Source organism: Mustela nivalis (genome assembly GCF_964662115.1).
Source record: "Mustela nivalis genome assembly, chromosome: X".
NCBI lineage: Eukaryota > Metazoa > Chordata > Mammalia > Carnivora > Mustelidae > Mustela > Mustela nivalis.
Genome location: NC_139040.1, coordinates 99,811,234 through 99,822,357, shown reverse-complemented (window position 1 = coordinate 99,822,357; position 11,124 = coordinate 99,811,234). Strand labels below are relative to the sequence as shown.

Genomic DNA, 11,124 nt, shown 5'->3' with positions numbered 1-11,124 from the left:
GATGGAGTCAATGAGAGTTTTGTCTGTGTAAGAACTGCAGGATAGGACCCCAAGTCACATGCTTTCAAAATTATTCTCCCTTTGTTGGATATCACAAAGGATATTTTCCCATGAAAACAAGATCTTTTGTTTCTTATGAATTCATTCTAATTTTGAAGCCGGCTGACAGGGTTACTGCGTGTTCTTCTCGCACTGGCAGGTGGCCCGAGGGAGCTGGTGGAATGGGCTCAATCCTTTATTAAGGCTTTTCCTGGTCGTAATGTCATTCACTTCTCATCTAAAACCATAGTCCTTGATGTTCACTTCCAAAGGAGATAACAGTGAGGTCATGGATATGATCTGTTCCTCTTTGGATTTTAAAGGCAGCAGGCAAGAAATCTCTGCCTTTCTGGTTTTCCTACCTTTTTGCAAATACATATGGCTAGCAAAACAAAAACGAAAACAAAACAAAACAAAATGCAAAATAGCAACAACAACGACAAAAAAGCAACGCATACAAAATACGGACAGGTAGTGAAAGTTTAGACAAGTCAGAGCATCCATTTTCAAAGGCACTTACTAAGTTGCACGGGCTAAGGTCCATGCAGAAAAGAAAACAGATACAGTTCCCTCATCCTGAGGACTCACGCTTGATCCAGCCTGTGTGCTGTGGGAAAACATTTAACCACAGTTTGGCAAACATTTATGTAAACGATCCTCAGATCAGCGCTAACTACTGAGGATTCAAAGACAGGGAGGGAGGGCCTAGGCTGGACCCTCGAGGAAGCCCTGCAGGAAATGCTGTGTAAGTTGTGGCAGGACTAGAGCCCAGAGATGAATCTGAAAGTGCTGTAGGAACTCAGAGGAAAGGAAATTCAACGTATGCTCAAGAGACTGTCATCAAAAGTTGACAAGAGAGTAAGCTGATATAGGAAAGATATATTTTTAAATTTCCGATGTAACCCATTGTGGAAAGCCTTTGCACTGAATCCTTTAGTAAACCTGATGTTGCAGGGAGACACAAGAGGGGGGAGGCAGTGCTGTGTTACAAGATGGGGGTACTGCACTCGGACCCCTCCAACTAGTACTAGTAATTCCATGGACTGGGCCTGTGTACATGTGCACACGTGACTTTCGACCACCAAGCTTCCGGAGATCTCCGCGGAACAAAGGAAGGTGAGATGAGGGAGCCTCAGCCATTCATCGTGTATCTTTGATCTTCACGACATCAATTGTACCTTTTGTGTGCTCACTTCTTACCAGGCACGAATTATCGAGTTATCGTTTCCATCAATCTTGGAATGCACGCTGGCCTTTGATGTCCAGAATAGCTTATCTGTCTGTGGTGGCTTTTAGGGGACAGGGTGGGACAATATATGATTGGAGGCCCAGATGTCTTGGGAATGTCATACATGGACAATACACAGTGTCCTTTTTGGAGCAAGAAAAGAGGACTTTGCAAGTGGGTAGGCTGTGGTTGAGTTGGTTGGTTAATTTGTTGGTTGGAAAAGAAGAGATTGTGTCCCTTTCTGGTGGAGACAAGGAAGGAAACCCTGGTTAACAGGGATGAATGGAGGAAGGGGAAGGAAATGTCCTTGGCCCAAGCATAAGGGTCAGGTAGAGCATAGAGTGAAAGGTGGCAGGAGCCTTTGGGCAGTCGTTGAGCCTGGTTTGGCTGCAGGCTTCTCAAAGACAGGAGTGCAGCACTGAGAAGGGAGGTAGAGGGTGCCAAGCTGAGACCAGATGCAATGATGTGGCAACCATCGTCTTGAACCAGAAATGGGGACACATGGTCTGATAGGAGGCTGTATCCAAAGAGGAAAAGAAATGAAACAGGCAGGGGGTGCTGGGTGGTGAAGTCAGTTAAGCCTCTGACTCTTGATTTCAGCTCAGGGTGGTGAGATGCAGACCCCCGTTGGGCTGTGTGCACAGCGAGGAGCCTGCTTGGGATTGTCCCTCCCCCTGGAGCCCCTGCCCCCCAGCACTTGTGCACTCTCTCTCTCTCTCCAATAAATAAATAAATCTTAAAAAAAAAAAAAAAGAAAGAAGCAGGTGGCCTGGGCAGGACATATGATTTTAGTAATGATGATAATGAAATAACCAGAGAGGACTATATTAAAAATCAGGCTTCTAGTGAAGTCTGGATTGCAGAGAGAGAAAAATACTGCTTTATATCCATCAAGCGGCATCTCCATGAGATGTTCAAGGTCTTCGGAATGCGTGAGCTGCTTGTCATACGGCTTCATCAGACTTCAGAAGGCCTTGGTCACATACTAACCTAAAAATACACAAAAGCCAAATTGAGTCATTGGTATGGGGAAAAGAAGGTTTTCTTTTCCACGTGTTGTTTTGAAGAGGGTGTTAATGAACTCAAATGGGTCTCACACAGCCGCTCAGTATAAGGGGCTTCTACCTGAAGGTCAGCTCCAAGAAGAATTTTTAAGAAATTTTTTCCCTATTCCCGTTCTATGCCTCTTCCTGAACCTCACTCTAAACATTTTTAAGAAAAGGTCTTAGAAAAATAGAAACTAAAGGGGCCAGGGATGGGGGGAGGGGAAGCCTGCTAGAATGTTCTTTGTTGAACAGCTGCAGGCACTGTGAGTCAAGGCCACAGGGAGAGAGCTCTTGCTTGCTCAAGTGTCTGAGGACTTCGGTCCAGACCACCGTTTCTTTGGAAATCTCCTTGACATAATGGTAATGTGTCTTCTTTCTATTAGGTGATATACAGTTGTACCTGATCCTTATTTCATAACTTGACAGAGGCAGGAGCTGGCAGATGTGTTTTCCTAATCCTAGACTGTTTGAATTCATGTCAACATAATGGACTAAAATGGCTCTTATAAAAAAACAGAATGCCACAGACTTAAGGCCAAAATTTCAAGGGACCAAATCTACCCTAATTCCTTATAATATCCCCACCGAGTGCAAAGCTGGACCCTCTATCACCTAGATGCCAAAGAGGCAAGGGACATGGGATGCCTGGGTGGCTTAGTCACATAAGCATCTGCCTTCAGCTCAGGTCATGATCTTGGGATCCTGGCATCGAGTCCCGAATCGGGCTCCCTGCTCAGTGGGCAGCCTGCTTCTCCCTCTGCCTGCCGCTCCCCCTGCTTGTGCTCTCTCTCCCTCCCCTCCCTCTCTCTCTGACAAATAAATAAATAAAACCTTTATAAAAAAAAAAAGAAGCAAAAGACAGCAGAGCTTTTGTGCATCTAGGTGGTGGTTGTTACAGAACAGGCCCTTAGTGTTTGATCCACTGGATACGCTGTTCTCAGAAATCTTTGCAGACGCACGATCTTGCAAACCACTTGGTCGTTCAGCACTGCAGAAGATAATGCCGTAAGTATTTCATTGGCTTGTTGGTAGACCACCACAGAAGGGAGCCTCTAGATGACCCACTCAGTGTTGTGCCCAAGCGTACTCACCCTAGGCCACAAGAGCCAACTATGATATTTTTGGAAAGTGTCTTGAAATTGGCAATGTGGAGTGTATTGACGCCATAAAAATTAGCAAATGCCAAAAACCGGGGCTTTTTTTTCCCCCCTTTCCCCCAGACAGCTGGTTGTTAAATATTTACTAGCACACCACTGGCTTGACTCCATTCCTGGGAAGTACTAAACTAATTACAAGGCTAGAGAAATAGCATGGATGAATCTCACAGACATGATTCTGAGTGAAAGAAGCCAGACGCAGAAGATGACATATGGTATGATTCCACTTACGTGAAGTTCTAGAACAAACTAATCCGTGGTGAAAACTAGCAGGACTGAGTTACCTCTGGTGGGGGGGGGGCATGAAGGAGCATGAAGAATTTTCTGAGTGATTAAAATATTCTGTATCTTAAGGTGGCTCTGGGTGGCCAGGTATATGCTGTTAATCAAGCACCCATCAAATTATATGATTAATATCTGTGCAGATCATTGTATGTCGGTTTTACCCCAAAGGGGGGAAAAATGACAAACAAATATTAAACCCTACTTAATAGGTTTGCTCTGTACAATTGTAAGGGCTCACCATTTTGAAACTATTTGTGTATTTCAGTTTTGAGTCAATGTGTAAATACATTGAGGATAATGAGAGTCAGTTTTCTCACTGTTGGAGGAAAAAAGATCCTCAGGTAGGGATCTCAGGATAGAATGAAAACTGTGATAAAAAGAATTTAACTGTATCACAAAAGTACGAACCCACCTCACAGAAGGGGGCAGGAGTGGAGGTCCCGACAATAAGTGACTTAAGAAATGATTGGATTCTCTAAGACGAAAGGCAACAGGAGCTGCACATAAGCACCAGCTTAACAGGAGCTGCACATAAGCACCACCCCCAGTGGGGGGCCAGATTGGCCATTCAGATCCTGGTACACAGGTGTACTGACGGGGAGCAATTTGGCACCCGGTGGTGCATGGTGGGAGCGAGGTTTCTCACTGTGGAGATGGGAACTTACAGGTAAGCAAGGGAATGGCCCACGTGGTAATGGGTTAGAGTTGGAGACATAGATACGAATGCATGGTTAGCCTCAATATAGATACAGAAGTATCTGTAGATGTGTGTATATATTGAGGTTAGCATACAATTATATTTCTTTGTTCTGTCAACTGAGAAGGCCTGGAAGTGGTGATAGCCCAGTAGCAAAAAATACACCCCATGCCAAGATCTTGGTTCCTAAAACAATCCTCCAGTCAAAGAAAATGGCGTAAATGATTAACTCTGGGACTGGGGCAGATAAAATACGGGACAAGCCTGGAGGATTTTGTAGTGTCAAAGAGTAAAGAAACACAAAACAAACAAACAAACAAACAAAACTCCATTGCTATGAGTGTGTCCAAGAAGCTGTCTAAAAAGAGTTCCCAGTGGCTGAAGCTGAACAACTTTTTTTGAGCAACAAAGAGAGCAATACCAAAGCATAAAATAAATATCCGTAAGTCCACACTGATATAAGTAAGTTCTTGGGCAAGAAGAGACAAGTCTCCACTGTAGGAGAATTCCAACTATTTCCTGCAGACCCTTGAACCAAAGGATATGGTACATAATTCCCACACCTTAAGCGGGGGCTGCACACAGTCGTGTCCTTCCAAAGAGTGGAGTGATGGAAAGGAGGAACAAGAGGAGATTTATAGTACAGATGATCAAGGTCAACATCAACAGCAAGAAGTCATGCTGACAGTATACCTGTACCCTGGATACTTCACCTTTGTGGTCCTCCTCCCTGAAACCCATGCCCCCCAGTGTAATCATGAAAAAAACACCAGAAAGATTCCTTTTGAGGGACATTCTACAAAAACATGTGGCCAGTACTTTTCAAAATTGTCAAGGTCATTAGAAACCAGGAAAGCCAGAGTCACTGCCATGGAGGAGGAGCCTAAGAAGTCATGAGAACTACAAATGGCATGTGGTACCCTGGGTAGGATCTTGGGACAGAAGGGGGATCTTAGGTAAAAACCAAGGAAATAAAATAAAGCAGAGCTTCTGGTTAATAACAGTGGATCAATACTGGTTCATTAAGTGTAGCCACATATGCCTACCGCACTGACGCAAGATGTTAATAGGGGAATTGGTATGGGATATATGGAAATTTTGTGTACTCTCTGTGACTCAATAACCACAATTTTTTCTGTACAACCGAAATCTTTCTAAAAAAGAAAATCTCCTAAGAAAAACAAAAGCCCTCAGCAACCGATGGCTGGCCATCCGTGGCTTGGGAGTGCAGAGGAGAGTGTGGCCCAGATGTACGGCTCGGAGCCACCGGGATGGTCCTAGCGTGCCCCTCTGCGACATTTTGAAAGTTCCCCTCTGTCCCAGTGGCCCTTTCTTTTTACACTACACTCCTTCCAATCTTGCCAGCAGAATGTGAGCTCTGATTAGAAACTGCAGTGGCCTCAGGGGGATGGGAAGTTGGAGCAGAGCCCCCAAACCAGCAGAGGCAAAACCTGGGGTGCCTCCTTCCATGAACTTTGCAGACCCAACGGGTGGGGCAGCCTGCCTGTGTGTGGATTATTCCAGTCTTATTCCAGGGAGACACAATGATGCGGCCATTCCCTGGGCTGTTCTCTTTGGGCTTTGTGCGGATCTAATTTGCATGAACCAAGAGGTTCTGTTTTGAGAGTTTCATTGCATTCTCCCTGAACGACGCAGTTGGGAAAGCTCGGCCAAAAAAAGTGCTCCAACTACACAGCTGAGGGAAGCGCCTCCTCTCTGCAGCTCCTCTGCAGGCTTGCTGCTGTTGGTGGAACTGGAACATCTGAACATGAGCTAAAGGTGCTGATGTCTTAATTTCTGGAAGAATCCCAAATGAACAAGGCTTTGCACTGACTGCACAGGTAGCCAGGAGCATAGACTGCTCTGCTCATACCTGTCTGGTGTGCTTTGGTCAAGACTGCCTGAATGGGTGGTTCACTGACCTCAACCTGGTCATTACACTTCAAAGTAGTCACGTCCAGCCCAAGGTCAAGTCCATGCTCAGGGGTACCAGCCACAAATGGTCACTGACTAATACTATTTGAAAATGGCCTATGCTTCCTGATTTTTCCAGTTTCCCTCTTGAATTTTAAAATTGGTAGCCTGTTGTCTTACTACCAGAAGGAACGGTATGTGACAGCAATTAATATAGATTGATGGCTCTATCCATTTTCCATATTAGCTTTGGGAGAAACACTATTGCACGATGTGATGGGGCTCTATCAGACCAGCATAAAACCAGAGTAACTAACATGGAAACATAACCCGACCAAACAACATTAGAACATTCTGTCTTGCCCACAAAGGATTCCCTTCACCAACAGAACTGGAGAGAGGGGCGTTGGAAAAAAGTTTTTCTCTGACTTTTTGTCTAGCCCATCACTGTTAGCGGGTATCATCAGTAAAACTTCATTCCTAACTGACCGTGAGGCTCAGGGCTTTCATATACTCGTAAATACACCCAGAAGAGTTGATAAGAGATGCCTGGCTCTATACATATTGATCTACGATTGGGATTTACTGCTGCCTAGAAAGTTCTACCCAATTTCAGCTTCGGCACTGTACCCAGCAGAGGCAATGATAAATACCAGTGTGCCATTGGGGCTGTCACTTTGGAGAGTGGCATGAATGATGATAGAACACAAACACAAATTCCGGAAAAACTTGGATTGGCTTTCCTGTCAACGCTACTGGAATGCGAGATGGGAAACTATTGATAGAAAGCACCAAAAACTATTGATAGGAAGTCCCTGATAAAATGTTACATAACAATGACGATGCTGTGCAGAAGGCCCGTTTCACCGTCTCTGGAAAAACAGGAATACGTCCTCTGGAGAAGCCTGTTTTTAGAAAATACTTTTGTGGGGCACCTGGGTGGCTCAGTGGGTTAAGCCTCTGCCTCCGGCTCAGGTCATGGTCTCAGAGTCCTGGGATGGAGCCCCATGTTGGGCTCTCTGCTCAGCAGGGAGCCTGCTTTCCCCCTTCTCTCTCTGGCTGCCTCTCTGTCTGGTGATCTCTCTCTCTCTCTGTCAAATAAATAAATAAAATCTTAAAAAAAGGGGGGGGGGACCTGGGTGGCTCAGTGGGTTAAAGCCTCTGCCTTTGGCTCAGGTCATGATCTCAGGGTCCTGGGATCGAGCCCCGCATCGGGCTCTCTGCTCAGTGGGGAGCCTGCTTCCTTCTCTCTCTCTGCCTGCCTCTCTGCCTGCTTGTGATCTCTCTCTGTCAAATAAATAATAAATAAAATTAAAAAAAAAAGAAAGAAAGAAAAAAGAAAAGACTTTTGTATTTTCCTTCCAAGGGAAACCAAAGCAGAGAGAGAATGGAAACGTGGTGAGTTGGAGAGACAGGTTAGGAACCCATCAAAAGTTGCAAAGTTATGTTTCAAAAAAATGCTCTGACCACTGTGCCTTCCTCCCTACTCAAGAGAAATGACTTCAGTTAGGCTTTGGGAAAGCAATTTGGGCTGTTTTTACTTGAGTACTTGTTTTCCCTGTGGTCTGATAAAGCCAGCGACACAGAACTGGCTTCAAGGAAACTATTGGGCGATGTAAGTGATAAAGTCAAAGGCAGTTGGAGATGTGGTACCGAAGCCCTCACTGTATTAAATTAGTTAATACATATACATAAAGGAGCAGTGTGTAGAACATAGTAAGTGCTCGATAAACCGTGGTTCTTGTAATAAATGCTGTCAATATCCTGCCCCATGTTCCCTTGGCCAACCTCCGAGCTGGCTTGCCTCTGAGTTCCTGGGCACATCCCCAGGTTTCTGTCTTGAGTGCTGGCCTTCCTTGGTTTCTATGCCCCAGGGTTTTCAGTCACCCCTCCTACCCCCACTACCCAGAGCTCATTCACTTCTTGGCAGGAGAGCCCCAAGAAAAACCCTGAACCACTAAAAAATGGGGTTGGTGTTTAAGTACCCAGCTTCCTTGCCCTGAGGTGGAACGATTCCGAGGCCTGTTCTCCAACATTTCTCAGAGGGTCCTCAGCAGGCAGGATCGCGCTCTAGCTGCCCACGACAGAAGCCCAGTCATGAAAGCCTCCTTTTCCTGTCTTCTCTCCTTTTCCCCACCCTCTCAGTTGTGCTTCCTGGGATCCCCTTTCCAAGCAAACTGCCTGAACCGTCCGTCCGTTCTCAGAGTCTAGTTTTTCCCAGCAGCCAGAACTAAGCAAAGTCTGGTTGGCCTTCCCCGCTGAGGGGCCTGGGAAGCAGAGCTGTGCAAGGTCGTGACATCAAATTTATTATTGGCGCCTCCACAATGATCTGGCCATGGGAGTCCAAATGGATGCATGTTGATTTGGGAAGTTATTGAAAATGGCCACAAATTACCGGAGAAGTAAGGAACAGGCTTTGGGGATAGGACTTGGAGCTAGAAACCAAAGAAAAAGGCCCATGTCTACTAAAATTTAAGAAATGTTGGCTACATTATAACATGTTAGCAACTCCTTTGCTCCTGGGTCACAAACTTCGTAATTCCCATCATGTTCCAACATGGACAGCAAAAACACGTACAGTGGGTATCACAGTGGCCTGCAAAACTGCATTTGCTGCGTGGAAAAAAAAATAAACAAGCAAAAAAAAAAAAAAGCTGTTCAAGGCTTTTAGTTCAGTATAAATTCATTCCTCTAAAGGAAAATGCCATCCTAAACATTTTTTACTTGCAAAACAATCTTCAAGCTATAGAGCAATTTATTTCACATGACATTTACAGAAAATCAACAGAAGTAGCTTTTATAACGTGTGGATCCACAAATCACATCTCCTCACTACGGTTATGCATTGCAATCTCTTGAGGTCTCCTTTGGTGCTGCCCCTGGGAGAGGGCCTTTAGAGATGATTGGTTCTGTTCACATAAGTATCCTTCCCTCAAAGGAAAATTTATATGATTCCCTACCCGGGCACCGCTGTTTTCTCCATTCCCAGGCCCACAAAGACAGTCATTGACAAGGATTGCTGCCTTGTGCCAACATTTCGTATGGTGCTTTATTTGAAACAAACAAACATTTGAAAAGGGAATTAAAAAAAAAAAGGCAAACTGAACAATTATAACAAAATCCAGTAAGATCTGGTGACAGCCTTAGTGCCCAGCCTTAACATGTCATTATTCCAAGTGACGTTTCTTCCCTTCCCAATTCACTCTTTTCAGTCCTTGGAGGGTGGCTGTCCTAAGGCCAGCTGAGCTCAGGGGTGGAGTGGGCTCTCACTCGGGGACGCGAGACCACAGTGTCTACTCTGCAGCCGTGATTATTGTTAGTTACCATTTAATGCTGGTCAACAGAAGACAGATGGTAAGCAATTACTTTCTGAAGACTTGTTCAGAAATAATCAGTATATTTAAAATTTTAATCTATTATGGATTTTTTTCCCTAATTAGGCCTAGATCCTCAATGAGAAGGATTTACAGTCTCTGAGCAAGGACACGAGAGCGACAAAACAAAGGTACATTAAAATATAAAACTGGGCAAGCTTTCAAATGAATAAGGTGGCATCAGAGGGCAGAGGAGGCGCTGTCCAGGGATGCAGGAGACCACAGGGTTTGGCTCTGATCTGCGTGGTTTGTGGACAGTAACCCTCACATTGGGATAATGGTCAGGGAGAAAGTGAGCCCCCATCTTAGTCTGCTCAGGCTGTTATAACAAAGTAGAGTGCACCGGGGGGATTAAACAGCAGAAATTTCTTTCTCACAGTTCTGGAGGCTGGGAAGTCCAAGGTCAAGGTGCTGGCCTGTTCTCATCCCACTGGGGGCCCGCTTCCTGGCTTGCCGATGGTTGTCTTGTTTCATTTTCATATGGTGGAGAAAGGGCTCTGGTCTCTTCCTCTTCCTCTAAGGGCACTGATGTCACCATGAAGGCTCCACCCCCACAGCTTCCTCTAGACCTAATGATCTCCCAAAGGCCCCACCTCCAAATACCATCGTGTTAGGGATTTGGGCTTCAACATGTGGACTGGGTGAGACACAAACATCCAGTCTTTAACACCCCCAAAGACAGATCTTTGTTGAGTGTTCATTAGCCGAAAGAAGACAGGGGTCTTGCCAGATTCCCTCCCCTCAGCTCACCTCTCTGGTGCTGTGAACAGCCTGGAGCACACAAAGCCACTCTGTGTGAGTGAACTCAACCTGCTTCCTATTCCTCTGGAAGAATGGCATGGAAATTTCCAAACTCGAGTTACAGGACCAAAAAAAAAGTGTTTATTGATAACCACAGTGGCCTTCTTAGGAGGGTGGGCCTCACTGAACCTGAACCAGAGCTGCTCTTGCAGCTTCTTGTTTTTCTTTTATTGTAGTAAAATTCACATAAAATCCTCCATTTTAAACTCGGGCTTCTTCATCATTTTTGTGCCATGCATCCCACTGGCAGTCTAGTAAAATCTATGGACCCCTTCTTAGAACCATGCTGTTAAATGCCAGAAATAAAATACACTTGACCCTTAAACAATGCAGGGGTTGGGACACCGACTCCCCAGGCAGTTGAAAATCCATATACAACTTTTGACTCTCCAAAAACTTAACTACTAAGAGTCTACTGTTGTCCAGACACCCCTTTGATAGCATAAGCAATCGAGGAACACCTGTCTTGTATTTTATATGTATTATATATCTGAATTCTTACAAAAAGTAAGCTAGAGAAGAGAAATGTTAGAAGAGAAAATACATTTCCAGTCCTGCACTTTATTTTGTTTAAAAAAAAAAA

The 11,124-nt window shown here is 44.9% G+C and overlaps 2 long non-coding RNA genes across 4 annotated transcripts in view; one reads left to right on the top strand and one right to left on the bottom strand.

Moving 5' to 3' along the window:
• Positions 1-2,034: 2,034 nt before the first annotated feature.
• On the bottom strand, positions 2,035-10,245 carry LOC309856562. Its single transcript, XR_014307274.1, has 2 exons — positions 10,118-10,245; positions 2,035-2,257 (listed from the first exon to the last, which is right to left on the bottom strand). It is a non-coding gene; the product is annotated as an uncharacterized lncRNA (long non-coding RNA).
• The window catches only part of LOC309856565, a 43,143-nt gene continuing 41,420 nt past the window's right edge, over positions 9,402-11,124 (top strand). For all 3 annotated transcript variants that reach the window (XR_014307282.1, XR_014307283.1, XR_014307284.1), the window contains exons 1-2: positions 9,402-9,720; positions 9,807-9,871. This is a non-coding gene — a long non-coding RNA (uncharacterized lncRNA). The remainder of the gene's footprint in view (positions 9,721-9,806; positions 9,872-11,124) is intronic.